We start from the raw sequence: 22,781 nt of genomic DNA, 5'->3' as shown, positions 1-22,781 counted from the left end.
CCTCCCTAGTCATGAAAGAAAGGCAGCCACATCTAAAATGGGCATCCTTGAGGCACATGGGATTTGGTTTTCTTTATAAATTAATCTCATAGAAGAAAAAAGAAACACAGTTATTATGGGAACTCTGGATCAAGTAGAAATGGGAGAGCAGTCCAGCCATTAACCCACTGGCACTGGCATTTTTACAGTAGATTGACAGGTGCCACTGGCTTTTACTGTACAGCATCAGAGAGTTGTCCATAGCTGAACATTTGGAAAAGTCAGTAGTAGTCTGTCTCTGTATCGTCTAAGTCACTTATATTACAATGAGATGCACCAGCTTTCTCCTTTGCTTCTGTGTGAACTTATGTACTGAAGAGTTGCCTCATACTACTGTATCACAGTCCAATTGCTAATAAATCCCACCTGACTGAAATGAATTAGGTCTGGGAATATGTGTTCCAGATTATTAACCAGCACCTTTGCAAGTAACTTACCATCCACATTTATTAAAGATATTGGGTGATAATTTGTGCAGTGTTCTGGATCTCTCCCTGGTCTAAGAATTATGGTAATTAGCACACGGAGAGAAGATGTCACTCAAATGTTTCTCTGGGTACAGAGAATAGCATATCATTACACTCCTTTTAGATTTGAGATGGATAACTCTAAGGCTATTCCTATTTTTTAACCTTGGCCAGCTGCATATGGGTGGAGGCTCAGAGGAGGCCAGACCTGTGCTCCATCTCCAGCTTTGCCAGCATGGAACAGTGCACTGCTTGCTTTGACCTGGCCCCTTGTTTCCAGTTCTAAATGAGAATAAAGATCTCTTAAGCTGGGTTTCAATTTCAGCAGGCACTTGCCCAAGAGGAAACATGAGGTTTGATGAACTGCATGGAGTAAAAAGTACCTGTATCTCTGGTGCATGGTGCCAGGTGAGGATCTGATGATAGTTCAGAGGGCTGCAAAATGAGAGGCCACTCCAGGAGGAACAATCAGTGAGGAGCTCTGCCTGAGGCTGATAAAAGTAATGGTGCTGGTGCTGTCGAGTGACCACTCTAAAAAGCCTTTTAAGACCTTCTTAAAAGACGCAGAAAAGGGCAGAAGATAATAAAACACCATCTGCATTTGGAGACATCAGAAAGCAGGTCTTTAAATTCTAGGAGGTAACTTAAGAAATAAGAAAATTATAAACTCCCCCAGGAACTTTAATATTAAATTCAGTTCTGTAAATGGACTTTCGCTTCCCAAAGTCCTCAGAAGTGTGCCTGCAGTGGTTCCGAGTAATCAGTCTTCCAGAATTACCCAAACCGAAGGACCTACTAATAACATATCTCAAAGTTTCAAGAGATTCTAGCCATGTCCTTCACCTGAGTTACACTGATCCTCAATGTTATCTGAAAATCTCTTGCCATTAGATTCTGCTGCTGGAACATGATGTCTCCAACCATTTTCCTGGAAGAGAAAGTAATCTACATTGCCACATCTTTATTTCTATGTGCACTCAAGCAGACACACAAAGGACTGTGATATCAGAACCATCAACTTGGTTTTCTTCACCCCTCTGTAAAACTTCTCCTTGGATATTTCATAAGTGCAATAATTTCCATGGTGCTATTATGGGGGATGAAAAAAATATCAACTTTTCCCTTCAACAACATATTCCTGCTTGTCTTTCATCAAAGAGTTAAACAGCCAAGGGCTTTTAGCATCTCATTTCACTTACACACACAGGCCATTATAACCTGCATAAACAAGGATGACAAGTTGAGATTAATGAAGGTCCCAAAGTGACAGAACAATTTAATTGTCAGAAATCATAGGAGGTGAACTTTGCCAGTGTATTTATATAAGACTGCCATAGTCTAAAAACTTCCCTAATTGATTATGACCAATAAGTAATAACACTGGAAGCAGTTTTCTGGTATACAAATAAGAAATGACCCAAAACAGTTAACAGTGGTATTAAGATGCATAATCTAAGAATATTAGATTGATAAAAGACCAATAACACTCTGCAAATAATTGTCGTGTTTACACTTAAAAGTAGAGCAGAGAAAACTGCAGCTCTGATGAAAGTCAAACGAAAAGGTCTGGCTTGAGAAAAACAACTTGCAACGATCAGGCAGCGAGCCTTACAGTGATATGGCGACAGCAGAGGCAAGCAGAATCCATGTGGATTTCCTCTCTCTCCTGCATTACTTTAAGAAATCTTAAAACTAATTTTTTGAAAGAATCTTAAATTTATTACGCCTTGTTGTTCAGGAAGAATAAAACCAGTGCTGTGTAAGCAAACACACATAAACACATACAAATCTCTGATAATAATTAAGGGGGGCAAGCCATGCAAAATCTTACTCCTAACCTTTGAAACAGTTGCCAGGAAATTCAAAGCTCAAAAATACAGCCCACAGTTCCTTGCATTTTTGAATTCCACGTGCTTATTCAAATATACTATTGCCTTTGGAGCTTACCACCTCAACTGGAAGCCTGTTCAACCTGTTCCCTTGCCTTTCTATGATCATATCTCCTTATTTTTCAGTTCCACATATCCTGTCTTATGTTCCACTTATATCTCCTAGTCAGGCTTCTCCAATGATCCCAAGCAAATCATCAAACTAATTTGAATGATAACTCTTAGAGAGCTGGAATAACCTCTCCTTTCTGGTTTCCCCGCCCCCCCCCCCCCCCCTTCTTTTTCCAGAAGGTAACTAACTAACTGTGCTGGCAGCATTCACCCTTCTAAACATAAAGAATATCTCTTCATTCCAGTAATATTTTACTTAAATGGCTGCCAGGGATGGCTGTATAATTGATCCTGCTTTCGAGCAGGAGAATAGAATATATGGCCCATGGAGTTTCCTTCCAGTCTTACATTTCAATGATTCTCTAGTGATAAAGGAAAAAGGCAGCACTTAATGCATTTCGCTCATACCACCTTGTAACTGTCCCTCCACATGACTAAATGAGGCTCATTGCACCACCTTGCCCTCTTAGTTAAAACAGCACGTGTTGACTTAGCTATTCCAAACTTCTTCCAATACACAAACCAAACAGGATACTGTAGACCAAGCTCTGCCTCAATATACATAAGCTGTTCCCATTAGATCAAAAGGAAAGGTAAATATAGCTGAGGCAGAAATTGTCTCCATATGTCATATGCAGCCTAACTGGTGTTTTATAAAATGATACTTACTGTCACCAGCAATCTGCCCTTGCCATTCTCTTCAAATGCTTAGAAAAAGTTAGATTTTTTCACAGGAATTTTTGCAAGCAGAAAGCCTACACTTACTTTTCAACAAGAGCTTGAAAGCCTCAGTCCCAAATGCATTACACGCTTTTGGAGTTCAGAATGAAAGTGCCCACATTTCAATTGAGATTAGTTAGACACATCTTGGTAAAAGCTGAGGTCTGGCTAACCTTCCTCACTGCTGCTTTGAGCAGGGCATACACAGCACTAAAAGTAAACTCTTTCCTCTCAAGTTTAGCTTCTCCTTGATGAATACATTATCTGCAGGATTTTTAGCTGAGATTTTTTTGCTTTTGAAAATGGCCAAATAGTTTGGTAAACCTCTTTCAGACAGTAGATAACTTCTAGTTGCTGCGTGGCTGATGGATTTTGAGAAATGAATATTCAAAATTCACGTCTTGGCTGGGCCTGATGTATTTTAATTCTTTGATCAGATAAATGTAATTGCTTCAGAAAAAAGTATGTGTCTTGAAGGACTGGGAAAATGAATTCAAAACGTGCTTTCACATCCAGTTAAAGTTATTTACAGAGAGGCTTTGCTTCTACAACCTTTTTCCCCCTAAAATTTGTTGTGTGTTTATTTACAGAATGGGAAGGAAAAGGAACAGAGGGTTAACAAATGGCAAAGGGTTAACAAAATGTAGTTTTTGGGGGAAGGCTCAGGTCACACTCCTCTTGAGCCAATATATGCTTTCAAGACTTTTATCATTGTTAAAATCCTCACCGATAACAAAACCAGAGCTCCTTAACCTTCTTATATCACATCCCATTGGAAGGTTGGGAGCCCAGCTCGTAATGGGGTTGGGAAGGACAAGCTACAAACATCATGGTTTGGCTCCAGCACTTTTACTTGATAAGTCCAAAACAGTCTGCTTTGACAGGCCCTTTATATGCAAGCTTGAAAAATAACCTATTTAGCATTCCCCAGGCCCAGCACATTACTTCACTGGGAAACTATGCAAAAGATACTTTGGAAATAAATATGCACAAGAAATTACAACTCTGTCTGAATGACCCCCTACCTTGGAATGTCTAGAACTGTGAGAATTATAAGGTCAGGAAATATGTACAGGCCTAGTGCCTTGAAAAGTTACTATTCCTTATTAGGAATCTGCACAGACGTGGAAGCAGGAGTTGTATAAACTAAAAGGAAGATTTTTTTCCTGTCGCTTACATGCCTAGCCCTTGACCTACCCCATTTATAGTTTCCTTTAAAATACTATGCATTGCAAGTTCATTTGTTTCCTAGTAGTCCTCCAGCAGTGATCTTCAGATCCAGCCAATGCTGCAGACAGAGCGGGGCTATGTAAGCAGAAGCTTGAGATTTATATGCCTGTAAAATCACAGGTATTCATTTATATCACTGCTAACAGTTTTGAGCTCTGACTCTACAATTTCCAGGTAAAAGGTATCCTTACTCTCTGTCTGAAAATCTTAAATGCAGACATATAGAACTGTTTAGTCTGCTTTACTATAAATAGGAGGTAATATGTTATTTCAAACAAAAAGCATACCATAAACTATACACTTAATTTTGACAGATTGTGCTTTCCTATATATGGTGTGGTCCTGCTGTGCTTTCAGGGACTAAACTCCCATTGACTTTAGCTCTGTCTCCTAACAGTGCAATTCCAAATATTGCCATTTGTTATATTTCATACCTTTGGGGTTTTTTCCTAATCCTTTTCTCTGTATAAAAGTACAGTATTCTGCAATATCCAGTTGTAGGCTTGCACAGGCGACAAAAAGACTCTTAAGAGCTGAAAAGTGCTTGCAAAAAGACATTCTCTCCATTTCCTTTCCTTTCCCCCCGCCATTCAAATGACATGATTAGACAATCAATTCTCAAAATTAGGCAGGATACCACTGCTGCAGATCACCCCCAAAATCTGCAAAAGGAAAACAACTGCTTTTACATTTTAGATAACCTTTCAGTGAATATTCTCCTCTGTATCCCCTCAGCTTGCAGCTAAATTGCATGGTGTGTTTATGCTTCTAGTGAACAGGACCATTATATGACTTAAAAGTGTTAGCGTACACAGCACTGACATGTCCATTACATCCATACACACTGATACATAGATTACAGAGAAGTTCGGGTTACCCAGTTAAGAATTTGAGCTGCATTTTGGAAATCAAGAAGCAGAAGGGAGCTCTGGTTGGAGTATTTCAGTTTACACGCTGATAAAGACAGTGTCTGTTTGCTGAACATTGGTCCACCAGGCCCAAACAGCTCCAATTAGAAGGAGAGTGGGACTGAAGAGAAAGTCCTAAGCCCAAATATAAATTCAAAATGCTGGCTCCTAGTTTAGCCTCTAAGAACAACAAAAATAAGACTGAAAAGAGAAGATGTGGCTTGTCTTCCTGCCAGTGTGGAAGTGTGGAGGAAGGGTGCCGGTAAAACCCACGGTGTGGGTCCTGGTCATGCCCAGGGCAGCCTGCCTTGTCCCTTCATCCCAGAGCCACTTTACATCCTGCTTCCTCACTTGCACCGGGACTCATGCTTTAGGCCAAACAGCCCACACAGCCATTGACATAAATACAAAGTTAGAATAAAAATAATAAATAAATAAATAAATAAACAAACCCGAAAAACCCCTGCTGTACCAGGAATATGGCCCAGCCAGCGCTTACTTTCTCAGTGTTTCATAGCTGTGGTGTTAGGGCAGATTGTGCCACACAAGCCTTTCTGATCTGAGTCTACCATTGGTTATCAGAGATTGTCAGCTTTAATTAAAAAGACTAAAAATAGCGTTAAGAGGTTTTCTGATCCTTTAGTTAAGCTGAAAACCTAGTAACTGCCAAAGATGTCCAGCGACTTAGAACTGGAAGACTGAAAAAAAAATCTCCTGGGGGGGTATAAGGCTTCTGTCTTCAACACAGCTCTTGCAGGGGTCTTGAGCCACAATTATGAATGCTGTGGGTTGTCAATATCGCTCTGCATAGGTATAAATAACCCACATGCTGCAAGAGCAGTGCACCTTTCTCAGTGCTTTGAGACTTCTTTTTTCCCTGGTAAGGTCCGTGCCATGAATCATTTCAGGTTACCAGGAGATTCTCCACTGACTTCAATGGGAACAGCATTGAACCTTAAGCAGTTGTCAGAGGAGGACACTGATGAAGGCAGCTCTAGCCACTTCCATTCTATTTAAGGATGTTGTTACATGCTTTGACAGTTCAGCCCTCCACATTTAAACATTTGGTTACTGTAGCTTTAGTGAAAGTGATTCTTTCTAGCAATACAAATCTCTGGTTACCAAACATTTACTTTATGCTCTCAAAAAGATAATCTAACAACATTCAGAGTTTTCTGTTTCCAAATAAAATGAATTCACAATATCCCCCCACGTTACTGTTACAGACTGTACAGCTAAATTTAACTCCTTTATCTTATGCTGATCTTTCAAATAAACCTCACTATTATATCAGGTATGTTCACGGTTAGCAATGATCATTTAATATTAAACACCCTTTGCCAATAAAGCTCCATATATAATTGACTGTTACAATCTTGGTTACAGCTGTTCCAATAATAAAAGCTATAATTAAAATCACATTCAGATTTCTGAGATAACCACTTTAGCCTCACTTGTGCAGAAAGTAATACCTTGTAACTGTCCTAAAGACCAAAGCGAGACCATTTCTCCAAGAAAGCCCCTGATCAGTAGAAGACTGCAGAAGCTGTTCCTCTTTTTCAACTTCTGTCTCCTTTGGGAAGACGGGCTGAAATTCCAGTGCTTTCAGGCATACTTCTAGCTCACCAAATTCTTCAGAAGTCCAGATGAACTTTTGAACAGTGAGACTTAGCTGAAAAACCTATGCAACTTTCTTTAACTTCCTACAATGTTTTTATAGCAATAGTTGTGAAAAAACTTTAGGGAAAATCTATTCCTACATATTTGAGTTTGGTGTAGATGATGGTATTCTTCTCCTGAGATAAAAGTGATAGAATCATCTTTGCTTGTGACTCTATCAAAATGCCTACCAAAGAGACCACCTTGCTTGGACATAATGTGCCACAGTGAAGACTTAATACGCCATTGCTAAGAACATTGAGAATAGACGCTAAACATTGCAGTGGTTTAAAAAACCAAACCAGTAAATTTAGAAATTAACTTCGTGGCACGCAATTTTTTGCACCATGTAAGAAGCAAGCAATAGCCTAAACTGTAGATTGGTCTAATAGGATAAAGCAGAAAGACATACCTCCTTGCGCCAAGGTAGGAAAGCATGGCTGATACTTCAGCAGAAATCTGGACCTGTTGTCCCCAAGACCTGTAACCATATAATCCTGCATGCCAAGGAACACATTCCCTTCCTGTAACAGAAAAAAGTTTATTATTTTCTGAACTAAGATAATTCTCACAGCTGGCATAGGTGCAACTCTGTATGTTAGTCTTTTATATGAAGTAGGTTATAATACCTCTATTTACTCTTAAGGAACTGTATAAGTATATATTAATAATAGCTAAAACTACTACCACGTGGAAGAGACTAACCATCCCACCCTGAGCAGCCAGCCTGCCTTGTGGCAGATTAGGTGGAGATCTGTAAGGAGTGACATAGATAGAGTTGACCTTGCTCTGGACCTACCACCATCTCATCAAAACATTCTCAGGTATATACTCCACAAAAACAAATTCAACTTAACCATAAACAGCATGAAGAAATCACGCATACTGTTCTGCTCCACTCCTCCATTTATCTTCCCCCTCTAAATATTCAGCTTAAGGAACTGAGATCCTGATACCAGCAGGAACAGGCAACTATCATAGCACAAACAAAGGGGTACTTCCGTGGTAACCTAACCTTACAATAAACCATTCCAAACAAACTTCGGCAGAACCAGATGTGTGGAGTAGCTTCTTGTCTTGACCCAATCATCTTACTGGAACACTGTCCAATTTTCTTATTATTAACATTACAAAGGACTAGCAGTCCAACTCTTCTTTCTTTCTTTAAATAAAGCACACAGGAAAACTAAACACACTATGTGTTTGAACAGATAGAAATAAACATAGTTAAGTGAGAAAAGGAAATGAATAAACTTCCTACCAGAAGACTAGCTCACTGTCACCAGGACTTCAGCTTCAGGCCAAAATTTGAGCCAGTGACCACCAGTGTTATTCCAGGCACTTCAACCACACCACTCTAGTTCACACCCTCCGAAGAACTCAACCCTTGCACATGAACATGCAATTATGGCTAGGCAGTCTTGACCACTGGAGGGTTTCTTCATTGCTGGGTCATCCTGAAATATTCCAGGAAAAGATCTGTGGCATCTGAGGTGTCCTCTTTTCTCCTCTTTATCCAACATCAGTCCCACTGTGACTGGCTGAAGCTTTCTTTTTTGCTCTTCATTCTATTTAGCCTATTTAGCCCCTGCCCTTGCAGGGGTGGATTGGGGAGGCTGCGTCAGTGGCACTCAACAGAAACAAGATGTTGCCAGTTTTTGAGCAAATTCCTAACTCATCTGAATCACTCCACACTGGGTGCAGTGATTTAGGAAAGCCCTGCTGATGTGCAGTGCTATTTTGCAATTGTGCCCTTATGTTCATCCGTTCCATTCAAGCTACTGTGAAAAACTTTGCTTCTGAGCTTCCTCGCATGTTAAAATTATACCCAAAATCTGTACTGAGAAAGTGGTTTGGTGTTTCCATACAGAAATAAGCCCAATTTGTTTTTATGAGGGTAATGTACCAGGCTAAATAAAAATAAACTTACCTGGCACTTCAGTGTGAAAATGAATTTTGGGTAATTCATAATAGTAACCTACCAAGTACTGACCTACAGAGGACTGGTAAACCCTCCCTTTCCCTGTCCCCCGGTATACTAGTTAAGTAGGACAGTATTAGGTTTGGTAGCACCCTTCTCATTGCATCGTTACAAAGTGCTTTACAAAGCAGCTCTGCTGTCACATCTGGTTCAGTGTGTCTGTTGTCAGACATTATTTTCTGAATACACAGAGTAAAGGTATCTTTTGGACCTGGGACATCAAAAGGGAAACAAGTTTCACACCTGGTCACTCAGGTTTCCTGCTGAAGTCTGCGGTGAGACTTTAACTTCATCTGGTCAGCTCTCTGAGCCTGACAAAGCATCTTTATTCAGTGGCAGGTCTGAGCCTCTTACTTGCCATAATAACTGACCCACTTCTCCCCCCCCATCTGAGAAGTGAACACACATGATGTATGTTTTACTGTAATACAGGGCTCCCCTCATTGCGTCTCGTTCATTCAACAGCTTCTTCTATCTGGTACCAAAGGTTGATTAAATATTAACATGGGGTGGGTTCTATTATTTCCTGACTTCCAAGAATCCATTGGTAAATTGAGATCTATCTGCTAAAAATTTCTGACACAACATAATTTGTATTGAACCCCCTTTCCATGCCAGAATGCCAGTGTTAATAAATCAGGCTGTTCACATTGAATAAATCTATTTAAATACTTATAAAATATTAAAGATGCATTTGGGAAAAGCCTCTAAGGTGATTGTTGCACCCATGCACCTCACAGTAACTAATTTATTAAAGAGTTTGCAAACCTGGGAAGGAAGGGAAAAGAAAAATGGTTTCATAAACCAAGAGCAGAAGCCAATTTTTCAGCTCAGATGATGAAAGGAAGCATGCATTTCTAATCAAAAAGACAGATACGCCTTTTCTCTCCCACCATTCCCTCAACAGCAAAGTGCCTTTTCATCATCAACAACACTCCATTCCTAATGTCTGCTGAGGCCTTTCTGCACCTTCTCCATACACTAGTAATGTACACAGAGCATCCCTTTGAAACAAGAGCCCATTAGCTGTGGCAGACTACCTTTTCACATGAAGTCCTTCTGTTGGTAGTCATCAGCAGAGTGCTAAATCATCCCAACTGGGCATGCTCACATCATGGTGATGGGACAAACAGATATTTAGAGCTGCAGAATAAAAATTGCTTTTCTACCTTTCTTGAAGTTTTTTTTTTTTAGGAAAGGTCATTAACTACACAGGGAACATCTAGCTCTCCTCTCTCACCCCTTTCCCTCCTCCCTTAAATACAGATTTTTTAACAAATCCACTTTTGCTTACACCCAGGTCATCTGTAATTTTAGACCTTCAACCACGAGTCAGTCCCCTTTAAAGGTTACATAGTAAATGTGACCATAAATTTGCCCCACAATAAGAAACGAGTTTGAGCATGCCCTGCAAGAGGGATTTATGTGATTGTTTTCCTTCCAGTGGGCGTGGTGAAGGGATATAGAAACTGTCAGTGAGAGCAGCAGGCAGGGTGATACTTCACAATAGCTACCTGAGTAATGCAAGAGAGATTAAGCCTGAATTGAGGATGGCCATTTCAGAGGACAATTAATTTTCAGGCTGTTGTAAAAGCTCTGTTGACATTTCTCAGCCGAGATTTTGCTTCTCGGTAAGAGTTTAAAGAGCTTTGTTCAACACAGGCAGTGGTGCTGCTGCCATTCTTTGGGCTAAGTCTAGGGGGGTGTTCCCCCTAGAAAAGCTTATATCTCTGACATGCAAGAAAGCTTCTCTGTATTTTGTTAATGCCGACTGCTAGATCTTCACTTGAGAGCTCATTTCAGATTCAGACTCAGACTCTTGACAACTGTTTTGCCATAAGCACCTGATTCAGTATCCTAATGTGGTTGGGCAGACCAAAATTGAAGCAACCAAACTATAAGCAGATGCCTCTGACCACAATTGGGTGAGGGTCTGCTTGTGAGACCCCTTTGCTCGTCCCTTTCTTTTTAACCCCAACAAGCACCTAGGAGCACAATGGACTATGCGTAGGAATGGGAAATCTATTGATTTCTGACTACACCATATGGGCTAAAATGCTTTTTCTGCATGCTCAAGTCATCCTCCAAGTCAGTAACTAATTTTACCACAAGAGATGACAGATGATGGTTCCAGGTCCACAAAAAGAAATCCTGGCCCTTGCCTGACAATAACACCAAGACTGACTTTTGCTTTAGTGACAATAATATCCCATTCAAGCTCACTACAAGAACAGACGGGCACCCCCTAAAACTATTTGGCCAGTGTGACCTGGGGAACGTTCTTCCAGGAGAGTGCCTAAAAGGAGGTGCCTAAATGAGCTACTGGGCAGCTTAGAGAGCCCAGAGACAAGAAATGAGTGAGCTAAACTTTGGAAAAGGTCTTCTGCTACAGCAAGGCCACTACAAAACTCCAGATCATGGTACCTGGCTGTAAGCATCCCTGTTGCAAGTGGTTGGCCTTACCACTGGGTCCAATTTATTACCAGTGACAAATTGCCTGTCAAGAGGTAGCTGCTTTGTACGAACATACAAATGTTTGTGTACAGAGACTGAAGGATGAAAGGGTTAATTATCCAACAAACTCAGGCAGAAGGGGAAAAAAAGTTTCAAGCTCAGGGAGGTTATCATTGCCTTTCGCGCAGGCTGGTTTTAATCACTTTCTTGTACCTCTCCCTGACTTCATTTATCAAGCCTTCACATAAAAGTTGCAAAGTGAGGTTATTCAGCGGATACCTCCATTCATCTCGGATGATTGACCAGGGTGGTTTGCAGTGCAAGCCAACCTGGATGATGGCATTCCTCTTGTTTTCATTGCACAGCCTGCTTTCATTTTATGCTGTAATTGTGTTTTCACAAAACCATAACCAAGCAGGCTGCAGATCCCAGGTTCCAGATTTATTTACAAACACCCCTGACCAGCCCCCTCCGCCTTCTCCTGCTATCTGCTTTATGCTGCTTTGGATCTTACCGCCAGGAGTCTGGGGTGGATTAGCACAAGATAGGAACTAGATCCAATCTAACCAAGGGGACCTAATCAACCCGTGCTTCCACCCCCACTCCTCCTCCTCTGCATAAAACCAGGTCCTGCTTCCACACAAACATTTCATGGGAACTGGTATCTGGTATTAAATACTTCTTTGTGACTTTGCAGGAGTGGTGTCGACCTCAGCCAGGTAACAAAAGTGCTGGTCTTATCTGCTCCACCAGGCAATTCAGGAGATGTAAGTGAAGAAGCCTCATCTCTCGAGAGGCTGTTCAGGGACCTGAGGATCATCATCTCTGCACCTCCACCAGACGGGCCATTAAGGTGAACAAGGCAAGTTATACTCTGAAGGACAGTATATATGGGTGAAGAGCAAGAAAAGAGCAAATAGTTAACCATCTTTGTATTAATGCAAACAAGACCAAGTCATAACTTCATCTGTCGATAAGGCTTCAGAGCTGATCACAAGGCAAAATGTCATAAAAACCTTTTTCCTGCCTTTTGTGGACGTAAAACCACCAGAATCTGGATCCCACTGATTACTAAACAGTTGATTCACATATAATGTAAGAGGGTTTTTTGTGCAGCTCAGGAACTTCAGCTGGGGTAAATCAGCATTTTGATGGCTCTGAGTCAGTTCACACCACTCCACTTCAAAACATGATACAAATTTTTCAGTGCACTTCCTTTGGGAAATGTACATCGAGTGTGAAAAGCCCAGCCAGCGATTATGAAGAGTTCCTGTCGGCACTGTTCATCTGCAGTCACTTTCCAAGTGAAAAGCCTTTTAGATAAAAGCAGTATTTCCATCCAAACGACCTGGACCAGTCTGGATGGGGAAGAGGAAGGGCAACGGGGCAGAATAGCGGACCAAGTCTTTGTTCTATTTAAAGCATTCCTATAAGATTTCAACCACAGAATATGGCACAGAACTGATCACAGGGGAAAATGCAATTAAAATACCTTCCTGCATTTTGCAGCCGCAAAATCGTTGGCAAATCACTGTAATCTGGCTTTGCTGAAGTGGAGGGCATGAGTCAAGGCACCAGGAAAGAGTTTCAGCTAAGTACTTTTCAAGTTAATAACCTTGCTCAGGGACAGTTCAGAGCCTTTTATACATTCCCTCATACAAATTGGGATCCACAAGTGACTTTTGTTACTGTCCTTTGCTTCCACTGCAGCGCTGAAAACTTGAAGAGACTCAGTTCAGTGACTGCATATGCCAATTCAGGTACAGCAGACAGAAAAACTGAAGCTTCAGGTTGATAGAGACTCTGCTGCCCTTTTTTTACCTTTAGGTTTTGTTTCTGTCTCTTAATAGGAGACTGGTTTTGTAGATTACAAATTAACTTTGAGCAAGAACAGCAAGCAAATCCATCTGGCCTGAAGCAAGAAGAGCCTTCAGGGGGGTGTCTATAGGTTTTCTTTAGAAGGGCTCCCTGGATGCGTAGAGGGAGTTCATTAGCAGTGGTTTGCGTATCACTGCTGCTATCTTGTTGATAGCATGCTTGTCTCCAATATTCTTTGTCTGAGTCCGATTCGAACTGGAATTCAGACAGAAATAATAACCAGAGAGGGATTCTCAGTCATTTTTTCATCTCCTTCCAAGTTCCTTGCTTGCAAAGGTAGTCCTTAGATTGCACCTTTGACAAAAAAGTCTTCCACTATTGCTTGTGCCTGGATTGAGATCAGTCTTCCTGAGATTATTTATTCTTTTGTGTGTGTGTATACTGAAGTTGAATATTAAGATTAAAAGGAGCTCTTGGTTCTTTCTCACCAAAGAACTGAACACTCCCTGACCCTTCAGTGACCTTTTAGGTGGTGCTTTGGGAGTCTAAAATCTTTGAAAAAGCAAAGGCTCAAGACCATGAATGTTATTAGCATGAGATACTGAGAAAGCCTTTGATCAGGTGGAGTGGAATTATTTAATAATAGTCTTAATACAATGCTGAATTGGAATAACTTTTTGAGGTAGATTTCTTTCTCTATATGACCTATAGCAGATGTCAGGATTAATGTAGACAAGTGAAAAGTTTTGTTCTTTCCTGGAAATATTTATAACACAGGCATATTTTACCATAAACCTAAAGAACAGGTTTTTTAGCAGGAAGATTACTAAGGTTACCATCCCGCAGAGATGATCATACCTTGCTATTACAAATGTAAATTGAAATGTTACCTTCCTCAAAAGATTAGAAAAAGATTTTGCTGTGTAGTGTTTGAGACAATAAACTTTGGCACAGAACAGTAATGGAGAAATGAATGCATCAAATTAAAACTTGGCAAGAGAGGGGGAAAAAAAAACCTTGGGGTTTTTTCCCCCTAAATTTTTAAAAGACACATTCTCCAGATGTAAGGAAATGAATCATTAGAGAGTAAACCTGGCATTATCCCTGTATTGAATCTGAGGAATGAAGCAGGATTCATTCAGGACTGCTTTTTCTTTGAGGATGGTAAAGATTAGCTGATTTATGTGAGAAATTTTAAGAGACTTTTTTCCCCTAAGATTTCACAGATTCTCTTGTTTCAGGATAAATAATCAAGTCTGGGGGGCTCTCTGTTTGGTTTTATTTTTTCCAGTAAGTGTCATTGTAAATCAAAACTTCTAGAAGATTTTTCAAAAATTCGTAAGTCTTACTGTCAGTTCATCATTATAATAAGTGTAATCTTATTGTTGCCTGTTTCAGTGGGTCAGCCTATTTTCTATCTCCTGAAACCAACAAGGGGGAAAATAAAGCCCTATTTGAACTTTACCCTGTGATGCAATATCTCTTTGTACTCCAAAATTTTATAGGCCTCCTTTGCTATTGTGCCTTATTGAAAACTCATGACTTATTTGCTGTTCATTATTATCTTTTCAATATTTCTGCTTCTTAAGATTCTTCATCCTCTTCAACATTTGTTTCAAATGATTTTTTTCTGCAAAGGTATGCACTTGCAGTTTTGAAGGGAGATGGCATAGTACTATTATCTATCCATTTCTAATTCTCTTGGTCTCTGTCATGAGCTGTGTACTGTCCAAGAGAGATGTTTGCAAAGTATATTAGTTAAGAGCCTGCAGATCTCGAATGTCTAGCATGCATGGACAATGCAAACAGGTTTAAAGACAGAAGAAGGTAGGCTTGAACTTTCATTTACTTGTGAAACAGTAAAAATTAATAAATGGATGAGGAAGACAGTCTATTCTAAACACACACGATACTCTGCTAAAGTCAATCCTAAAACACAGTGCTGCTGTATTTTTAATGCACTTGCGAAGTTTCATCTGCAAATTTCATTAATATACTCCTGTAGATCCAGGATGGCTTCTCCTCAGGAGTCTCTACTTTCTGGATCATAAAGTTGTCTTCACTGTAATTTAGGAACCTCTGTGATGATGCATGTTCAGCTGTATTTGTTACTCAGCAGATGTCTGGGTAGTTAAATTCCTCCATGAGCCTTTATCAGTACTTCTATTCTGGGATTGCCAACTGGTTCAAGATGTACCTCTCCTAGTCCGCAGCAGTACCACTGCTCAGAGATCAATATGCACAGCTTGGGTCAGGCTTGTTTGGCATGGATCTAGAGGGGCTGGTTGCCCTGACTGCCACCAGTCTTGCTGTTCAAGTTGACTGTGTAGGCCTGGAGTCAACGTCTTGTTGGTTCCTGCTCAACAAGGACTGGGTTATAGGGGCAGCTGGGGATCAGTCCCACATACATAATTCTCGAGACCATCTGCTGTGGTAACTGTCACTGCTCTTCCTGTGGGGCTGCTGCCTGGGCTTGCTGCTCCTCCATAAATTTCAACAACACCTGCTGCTCTCGCTATTCCTTCATATATTACATCTACAACAGAAGCCTGAAAACACGCACTGCTCACACTTCATTTAAACAGCTACCTTCCCGACATAACGTGCCGATTCCAAACCCGCCCCTTTGAGCAGTTTGGTTTCAATAAAACAGGCGTGATAACAAGTTAACAACACCGAGGGTGAACATCTCTTCAGACCTACCCCGGGGTTCTTCAGCCATCTCAGCTGCTCTTCCCACTCCCTGGGTCATCTCTTGTCTTGGAAAACCACTTGCACCTGCCTTGGCCACTGGTTTCAAGGACTCAGCAGGATACATTTAACCTTCTGCCAGAAGGATCAACACCCGATATCAGTGTGTGAAAGTTTTAGGCAAATGATGCCACACTAGTCTATTCCCTTAGGCTACTTTTTTGCATTTTATACTAAGGAGCTTTCCCTTGAGCTGGTCAAAGAGTAAAATAATAATCTGATTTGCAAATAGAAGTGCTGAATCTGGATCACTATGATTCACGAAGTCATAATATTAGTTATTAATGAGTATTCAGCCTACTGCTGTGTATCAGTGAAAATGCTCCCAAATCCTCAGAGTTTAAGGAATTTTAGCTTGAATGGTGTTCACCTAGAAATTTACAGGTTGTCATTCTTCCATCTAGAAGTATTTGTCATCCAGAGACCAGAAGAAATCCCAGCTGCATTTTGGTTTTCTGAGCAACCAGAAATGAACAAACAAAGTCAAAATAAATGGTTTATTTTGAGTAAGCTGAAAAGCAATTGTTCTCCTTCTGCACTGGCTGTGCACCCATAAGTATTAAATTTACAGGTGTCAGAATTGGTTTGCAAAACACTTCTTATTAAAACAAGGATTATATTTCCACCTCCCAGCAAGGGCATAGCTAAACTCTGCTGTAATTTCAACTAGTCCTGTTCTGCACTGCAGCAACTGGTGAAGTTGCTCCTCTGGTATGGGGAGTTTTGACTTCATTATAGGCACCTTTCAGTTTGTCTGAAGCCAAAGTGCTTCCTTCTCCTGCTGAAAATGGGCAAGAAAGGAAGGAGGTGAGACTGTATCATTTGAATATCCCCATCAGATTTGGGATTTTTGCCCCTCTGCTACTTTTTCTTCCCAGTCACTTAGACTACGCTGATAAAAGGCAGGATGCATTTCAGGACACTACTCGCCATTTAAAAAGAAGAAAAAGTGCAACCAAGAAGAATTGTTTCTTCCTTTTCAACAACTAAATTGATCTCCTTTGCCTACACTCCTCACCAAGAATCTGACTTCTTCTGGCTAGCTAGCAAATAGAAAGTCAAACACCTGTTTACCAGACACAGAGCTATGTGTCTGCCATTGCTGATCCATCTGTGGAACATAAACATAACTTTCACCAGCTGCTTCTTTTAGCATGGGCTGGTAATGGAAGCCATTATAGAGCATATCAACAACATACTTTCCTAATAATCATGGGCCAGAGCATCACAGGGTGTAAATTGGCAAAGCCTCGCAGAAGGTGATACTGATTTACACCATCAGAGGACCTCACCCTGCTGTGTTTGTTTTCTTCACACACTTCTCCTTTTAGCACCCTTATTTTCCTAGTTTCTAGTTTGTTTCCTGGTTTTTTTCCATTATATTATATTAATGAGGCAACGTGTTGTGGAATAATTCCTGGGCCAGGCTCAAGCAGTAACGGATAATTACCTTGGGTACCATACAGCCTCAATATTAATGACTCTAAGAAAACCTCTAAAGGTTCAGAGGTGTGATACTGCAAAGACTCCAACTGGATTTGGGCCAAATGCCCCATTCATATAAACACGCTCAACTCTTACTGACTTTAGGAGAATTCTGCCTGTTTTTGTTTTTGCCCATGTGCTGTAGTTGATTCACAAAATCATATGCAACCACATCCATACTCTTTAGATTTAAGTCGAGCTTGAAATCTCACAGTGCAAACAGCAGATTCCTTTTTGTCTTGCATGAAGGCTAGTAATTTACAACTGTAATGAAATTGCTGATAGAACCCCTTATTGCTCAGGCTGTTCCAGGATGCAGTAATGAGGCTCTGCTCTTGACGAGTATCAGCATACCTCTTTCCCTGTGTCACATCAGTTAGGCAGGTCAGGATCTTGATGGTGACCCAAGACAACATTCATCCTATGACCAGGCAGTTCATTTTCCTTTCAGTGTAAAGGGCAGAAAGGTCACGGGACTTTTTGACTGTCCATTTTCCAGTCAGGAGACAACCTGGGACTCAGAAAAGAAATTCCATTAGTGCCTGAGGCTCTCAAATGTGAAAAACTTGTACAACTTTAGAGATGGCAAATTTGGGGAAATCCATCCTGTTAAGCCCGGAAATGGTAGCAGTCCCTGAGACTCACCCATTAGAACTTGCTTTCCTTTTAGTAATTTTGTAACATACATTGAATGGTGCTTTCCAGGACTTCTGCAGTTGCAAAAATCAATGCTCACCTCTAATATATTCTGACTTAAAGTGTGCAACCTTGTTTAAAATGAACTGCTAAAGCATATATTTTCATGTATCGTTATGTCTAAATGCATGATAACCAGGTTGAAAATCAAATTATCTGTGTTAAGGTGAATATTACAACGTGACTACTGCCTGCTGTGCCGTGAATGAATCCTGTAAACACAATCAAATCTCTCTCTTTCTCTTCTCCTCACATACACAGAGACACATGCACGCCCTTGCACAAGAAAAGAGATTCTTCACCTTCTGCCATCGTATTGTCACAGCAGCTCATGTTTATTGTGAATGACATCTTCAGCTACAACTCAGCATGAGCTCTGGTATGCTGGAGCTGAACATCCTACCAGGAAAATCAGTAGTGACATTAAAGTTGTTTCATGAATAATGAAAAAATAAATATCACATTTACTGTAGGTACACAAAATGCTTTTTTTAACTAAAAGCGTTTGCAGAGAAATTCCAGGTCTCTAAGGGTAGATACTATTTTATTAACTGTGGATAGAAAACTTAAGCAGAAGGAGTTGTTTTCATTATATTGGTGATTTTCTCAATTATACAAATGAGAGAACATGTGATCAGTACTGTTAGCAGGATACAGACTTCTTTTTTACAAAACTCTAAACTCTCAGAAAATCACAAAAAAGCAAATCCTCCATGTTTGCAGCCCATAAGTCCTTCAGCCTCTTACATTCTATATAAGGAGGTTTAAATATGTCTCCCAAGTCCAAATTTGTGTAACAACAGTTTTAATCATTTATGGGGGCAAAAAGGCTTCAGAGACAGTAATGCTATTGTGTAAGTGTATAATGACAAAGAGAATTCAATTGTCTTGATGCCATACAATGCAAGCTTATTACAGGATCCCAACAAAAGACACTCAAAACACAACTGCACTGCATCCAGAGTTTTGCTGGCAGAATCAGTGTCTGTTGCTGCCAGCCGTCAGAAGTTCATAATCACAAATTTCAGGGAGAAGAAACAAGCCTAGTTTGAATTATGGGGTTACAGTGACCAGAGATATATATAAAAGTTATTTGTAGTGGAAATGCTATATGTTGTCTTATTAAGGACTTAGCTAACACACTTTTTACATAGCATTAATGTGTCAGACAAAAGTGAAATCTTTCAATTATTTCAGGCTTTGTGCTAGACTGAAACTTGTGATTCTAAAATGCAATGGCTTTTAATCAAACACACATATTCTTGCTTCCATAAGTGGAATACAGTCTCGCTATCATCCCTTTAAAGAAGAAAGAAAGGGGCTGTTACTCCCCATTCTTTGGAATATTTCATCCATATTTATAGCAAGAACCCTGAGAAATGTTCCAAAGTGCCAAAAAGTATGACAACTAACACCAAACACATCGTCAATATTCTAACTATGGCTTATGAACTTATCAGCATAAAAATAGTTATTCTCCATAGAACTTTCTGAATGGCAATCATAAACAATCACCTTCATAAATAGCGCAACTAGTAAGTACAGGCTTAATATCAATGATTCAGAAGACCCACCTTCTCTCTCAAGGAGAGCGAGCAGATTTGGTTTTCAGCTTTCACTGGGGCAGGCACAAAAGTGGTGTCTTTTCTATAAACCTAGGTCTTCCATTTTTTGTATAGAGTAGGTTGCTTCATGACTTCTTTCTTGTGAGTGCAAGTTGCTTGTATTTCCTATTGATACAGAAATGCTCATTTCCTGTTTAAAAGCACACATGTATTTACTCCTGTTTGTTTAACAACATTCTAAATGGCAGTAACAAAAAGAGCAACAAACAGAAATAATCCACCTTATTGGTACCTGTGCACAAAGCCTCCACTCATTCTTTGCCTATAAACAAGACAGAAAATTAAGAGTACTTGTTTTTTTCTTTTTGACATGTGCCAATGCTTGCAGCAAAAAAGTAAGGAGATAAGTCTAAGGTATGTTATCTCTTTAGGCTCCCACTACTGTCAGGTGGGCTTAGGCAGGTGGTTTATACTTCCTCCTTACTAGCTGCAAGGCCAAATCAGGGTGTGGGGTGAATTGAGGGGGTGCCAACATTCAGATCTGACATGCAGGAAGAGGTGCATCAGGAATCCCTTGTCATGCATTCAAAAAAGTTAAAAGTAAGCAAATGTATGAGCAAGTAAAACCTGTGTATTAATGGGGAATGTGTCAGTCAACAGCAACACAAGCTATGTTTCTAACTATTATACAAGAAAGGTAAAATATTCTACTAGGTCACTTAGTTACTTCAACCAGATGGAATCCAAAATGTTCAGAAAATTAAAAATCCATTTATTCCTCCAAAGTTGCATTCCATCTGTTTTCAGACATTTATGGAATCTTTTTGCATACAGGATATGGCAACCACTGGTGCCTTGGAAATATTTCTTCCCCATGCAGCTCACAGAAAGCCTGGCTGGATAAAGAAAGCACTGGAGTAAGACCTTTTTTTCAGGTGCTCTTATTTATGTTCAAAATATAAGAAATTCTAGTCTTGTTTTAAATAGTGGAATCATAAAACGCAGTGTATTATTGTCCACAAAAATGTAACAGGAACTTTTAATCTAAAATAAAACCAAACAAAAAAACAGGCTATCCCCTGCTCTTTGCAGCTTTTGCACCTTGAAAATTTTAACTTTCCTGCCAGTCTGTTTCTCATTTTCAGCTTGTGGAGACAATAAGAATGATTCAGATGCTATGAAGGAATGCAGCCTGGCATGTAGTGATCTCCACCCTGAAGATAAAAGTGACAAAATTACCCCAGGAGTTACGAGCTCTAGTCTTCATCAATCATTTTTCAAGAAATATTTTATTTCATTCAACTACATATTGCGCCTAGATCTAACTGGGGTATGGTCCCCTTCATTCTATCATTGTTCTCAGCATCTTCAGCTTCACCAGATGGAAGGATATCATCTGGCATGCAGGCTACGCCGAATTTTCTGTATATGACACAAACATCCACATTTCCTCTGTTTCCTTAGGACCTTCTTTCCTTTGCAGTCAGTGCCTCATACCATAGTTCAGCATCAACAAGCATCATCCTGCTTGGTGCTAGGAATATTTTATCTGCCGGCAAAGCTCACCCATAAGGTAAGTACAGGCTACGTCTATATTGTCAGTTAAGTTATATTGTCACTTCTCTCCTGATTATCCACACCTCACTCCACTTACATCACTCCTAGCTTCTGTGTTGTAAGAGGCCAACCGCATTCCTCCAAGCTGAAAAATATTCAGCAGGTAACTCTGCCCCAGGACTATTTCTTATAGGTCAAAACCACACTAGGTTTGGTGATCTTACAGAGTCCTCCAATGCTACATCAGCAGTCCCTTGCACCATAAATATCCTTCATGCCCTTATGCCAAGGCCCAGATTACTTCAGAGTATGTGACAAAGCACTCAAAAATCCAAGGGCAGCACATCAAAAAAAACAGAGAACTGGCTTTCAAGCGTAAGACTGCATTTAAAAAAACAAACACTGAAAAAGAAAATGACGAATCGTGGATGATTTGTTTCGGTCTTTGCATTTTGTTTTGAATGTTGGGCCATGCCTTCACATTTTCTGCAACCCCAAGGGCAGGAAAAAAAAAAAAAAGAGGAAGTTAATATTCATACTTAGTGTCACACTGTCCAAAGCTGACACTTAAAAAAAAACCCCACCACACAAAAATTCAGTGAGAGTATTGCAAGACTTACTGAAAACTGGTACTAGTGACATCAAGTTCTGCTATAACAAGCCTGTGCTTTTCATCACTCCAGATTTGATATCCACCAGGTTTGACTCTGGGGTTGAGGACCACATGCTAAAAGACCATATTCAATCAGCAGCAGAACCAGAGACTAGATTTCCTCCTTTTTTGGACAACTATTCTCCTTCAGTCATTGGGAAAGCTGACACTGAGGAAGCTTGCTGCCCAAGAAGGAAAAAACGCAAGTGGCAGAACAGCAAAACTAGAAAACACCTAACTGGTGCAAGAAGGGCTGCTGAGGAGCATCCCAAGAGTGCATCCATCCACATGAGGCAGGCACACATCTCCCTGGGTGTCATCTTCTGTCCATCTGTTCACACAAATAAAATACCTCTCTCTCAAGAGTTAAAAAACTAATTAAAGGTTTCCTTTGATTACACAGAGGGTCTTGGACCCCTTATCAGCTGAAGCGCCTTCTCTTTAGTTTCACCAATCCCCCGCTAAGTTTAGAAGAAAAGGCAGCAGCTGTGGCTACTGCAGAACAAGGTTGGCAGCTGCAAAACTGAGATGCCACATTTCAGTATATAATTTTCTTTCCACAGTGTCTCTCCATAACTTTCCTCTTTAAGAGGCATTTAAAATCCATGTGTCTGACTCAATTATTGTTATTGTAGCCATGGAACAGAATGTGATGCTGATGAGGGCCTACCTGTCTAGTTAGCTTCCCTTTCTGGATGCTTTCTTTCTTTGATTCATCATTTGTTGTGACACATGTATTGTCTAAACTATGTTTGAGAACAAGTCTCTAATACATTCAATGGAAAAAGGTGAAAAATCA

The 22,781-nt window shown here is 40.2% G+C and overlaps 1 long non-coding RNA gene across 1 annotated transcript in view; it reads right to left on the bottom strand.

The window, feature by feature from the left end:
- Positions 1 to 22,781, bottom strand: part of LOC135312523 (uncharacterized) — a 260,498-nt gene that overhangs the window by 50,329 nt on the left and 187,388 nt on the right. The window contains exons 10-14 of the long non-coding RNA XR_010372091.1: positions 19,783 to 19,938; positions 18,511 to 18,607; positions 17,867 to 18,023; positions 8,285 to 8,480; positions 7,436 to 7,547 (exon numbers count right to left, since the gene is read on the bottom strand). This is a non-coding gene — a long non-coding RNA (uncharacterized LOC135312523). The remainder of the gene's footprint in view (positions 1 to 7,435; positions 7,548 to 8,284; positions 8,481 to 17,866; positions 18,024 to 18,510; positions 18,608 to 19,782; positions 19,939 to 22,781) is intronic.

Source organism: Phalacrocorax carbo, chromosome 3 (genome assembly GCF_963921805.1).
Source record: "Phalacrocorax carbo chromosome 3, bPhaCar2.1, whole genome shotgun sequence".
Taxonomy (NCBI): domain Eukaryota; kingdom Metazoa; phylum Chordata; class Aves; order Suliformes; family Phalacrocoracidae; genus Phalacrocorax; species Phalacrocorax carbo.
This window is presented reverse-complemented; position numbering and strand designations above follow the sequence as displayed.